The sequence below is a fragment of the Somniosus microcephalus genome, chromosome 7, assembly GCF_052327205.1.
Source record: "Somniosus microcephalus isolate GS21.2 chromosome 7, FLI_Smic_1.0, whole genome shotgun sequence".
In the NCBI taxonomy this organism is placed as follows: domain Eukaryota; kingdom Metazoa; phylum Chordata; class Chondrichthyes; order Squaliformes; family Somniosidae; genus Somniosus; species Somniosus microcephalus.
The window spans coordinates 59,687,010-59,690,041 of record NC_140993.1 but is presented as its reverse complement, the minus strand read 5'-3'; positions in this window follow the sequence as shown (position 1 = coordinate 59,690,041).

The following is a 3,032-nucleotide window of genomic DNA, read 5'->3' as shown; positions in this document are numbered from 1 at the left end:
TGACCATCTGTGTCAGCAAAACCAAGCCCGATACCGCCCTCACCTGATGCACACTTTCCAGAAAGGATCATAGAAACAGGAGTAGGCCATTCAGCATCTCGAGCCTGTTCCGCCATTCTATTAGACCATGGCTGATCTGTACCTCAACTCATTTACCTGCCATTGCTCCATATCTCTTGATACGCTTACCTAACAAATATCTGTCAATCACAGTCTTGAAGATTTCAATTGACCCCAGCATCCACAGCCTTTTGGGGAGAGAGTTCTATTGTGTAGTGATCAAGAGCAGGAACTCTGGATAATTTATCTTTTACCCCTTAAAAACCATGGGGTGAAAAAGCCAACTGCAGCAACCCAAGATCATCCTGTCTGAGATCAGCTCAATCAACACAGCCCAGGGATTGAACCTGGGATTTTCCTTATCTGTATGGATTAGTTCCACTCTAGGTGGTATATTTACCTATTGATCCATTGGAACATTCAAGTGAACTTTTATTTTCTTTCTGGACGGCTTGCTTTACATTGAAATATTGCCTTCAGCTCTGCGTGACATTCCCTTTGATCATTTACGACAGACACAAAACACTGAATGAGATCTGCTGGTGTTTGTAGATGACACTGATTGCATGGACCTCTCTCACCTTTCATTACAAAATAGAAAAACATGAACAAACAGGTGCAGGACCATTGACCCTGGACAGTTTACAGTAGTGTAGTAGTTATGTTACTGGACTCGTAACCCAGAGAGCATAAGTTGAAAGTTCACCATGGCAGTTTGAGAATTTGAATTCAGTTTTTAAAAAATCTGGAAATAAAAAGCTGGCATCAGGAAAAGTGACCATGAAGCTGTCGGATTTTTGTAAAAACCCAACTCATTCACTAATGTCCTTTAGGGAAGGAAATCTGCCGCCCTTACCCAGTCTGGCCTATATGTGACTCCAGACCCACACCAACGTAGTTGACTCTTAACTGCCCTCTGAAGTGTAGCAAGCCACTCAATTGTATCGAAACTGCCAGCAGTGGTTCAAGAAGATCCGCCACCAATCTTCTCATGGTGTGCAATAAATTCCGACATTGCCAGCAAAGCGCACATTCTAAGAATGAATTAAAAACAAAAAAGAAAGCATTTTGTTACCACCTCTTTTAAATCCCAATTCCCTGTTCTTCCCTCTAAAGCTTAAATAACTTTACTTCCAAGTAACCAGGTCCCCGTTAAACACTTGAATTGATTCTGCTTCTATGCACTTCTAGGGCAATGCATTCACATTCTCACAACCATTCCAGGAATGAGGGACTTCAGTTACGTGGATAGACTGGAGAAGCTGGGGTTGTTCTCCTTGGAGCAGAGAAGATTGAGAGGAGATTTGTCCCTGGCGCTGTGAGGCAACAGTGCTAACCACTATGCCACCGTGCTCAGAGAGAGAAACTGTTCCCATTGGCAGAAGGGTCGAGAACCAGAGGACACAGATTTAAGGTGATTGGCAAAATAAACATAGGCGATGTAAGAAAATACTTTTTTACGCAGCGAGTGGTTAACACACTTCCTGAAAGGGTGGTGGAGGCAGACTCAATCATGGCTTTCAAAAGGGAGTTGGATAAGTATCTGAAGGAAAAAAAATTGCAGGGTTACGGGGAAAGGGCGGGGGAGTGGGACTAGCTGAAGTGCTCTTTCAGAGAGCCGGCACGGGCTCGACGGGCCGAATGGGATCCTTCTGTGCTGTAACCATTCTATGATTCTAATCCTTTGTGTGAAGAATTTTCACTGACCTAATTTTCATTTTAAGATTATAAATAATTGGGAGCCTTCCAGTGGCTAAAGGCACTCTCTAGTGCAGTATTAAGCCAGCCAGACCTGAAAGTCATAGGTTCATTTTGGGCTGGCAAGCTAACTCACTTCAGCCGTGGCAGAATTTGGGGATCTGCAGTACTCCCGATCTAGAGAAGGGGAAGTAAACTCAGCTGGGTTATGACTAACCTGTGACACCTGTATGGACTTTGGGTGTACAGAAGATTGTGCTCAGTTGTGCTGCACTCCACTGGTGAACAGCTTCCTGACACAGTCACTGCTTACCAAGGACTCAGCACCTTCAGGGAAGAAAAAGGGAAAATGATTGGGTAAATTTTAGACTATTTTAATTTTCATTTACACAAAGCGTTGTTAGGACATGGAATTGCCCCACCTAGATGGACAAGGGCAGCAGGCACATAGGAACACCATCACCTCCAAGTTCCCCTCCATGTCACACACTATCTCAACTTGGAGATATATTGCGGCGGTTTCTTTATCGTCGCTGGGTCAAAATCCTGAAACTCCCTACCTAACAGCATTGGGAGAGTACCTTCAACACACGGACTGTAGCGGTTCAAGAAGAAGGTTCACCACCAGCTTCTCAAGGGCAACTAGGAATGGGCAATAAATGTTGGCCTTGCTTGCAACACCCATATCCCAAGAATGAATTAAAAAAAACAAGCAGTGAATCAAGCAGAATCCATAAAGGAAGTGGATAAATATTTGAGAAAAAGAAACATAAGAGTTTGGGGAAAAGGCATTAAATGGATAGCACTTTCAGAGAACCGGTGCAGACACAATGAGCTGAATGGCCTCCTTCTGTGCTGTAAATTTCTATGGTTCTATAACTGTAAGAAAAAAAGAACTATTGGGGACCATTTTGCCTTTGAATGAGATTTATATTAAAATGTTCTACTTGCAGCCATAATTCTCTGCTGTTAACAAAACCAAGGCTGATTCCAAGTATCAAATGACCTTTCCCATGGCAATCGTTCACTATGGTGAAGGGCTCAAATACCAGGACACACCAGTTAAAAATTGGGGAGTTAGGAGCCAGAAGGGAAAGCAGGCAAGAATAATAGATATGGAATATTATGGAATGCCATTGAAGCAGACGGTGTAAATGGATTCAAGATATAATTAGATGTGTTTGTGGAGAATGAAAGGATTGAAGAATATGGTGAGCAGTTTGGGGCGGGGGAGGGGAGTTGGGCTTTGATCTCTCGTACTGGTTCAATTACCT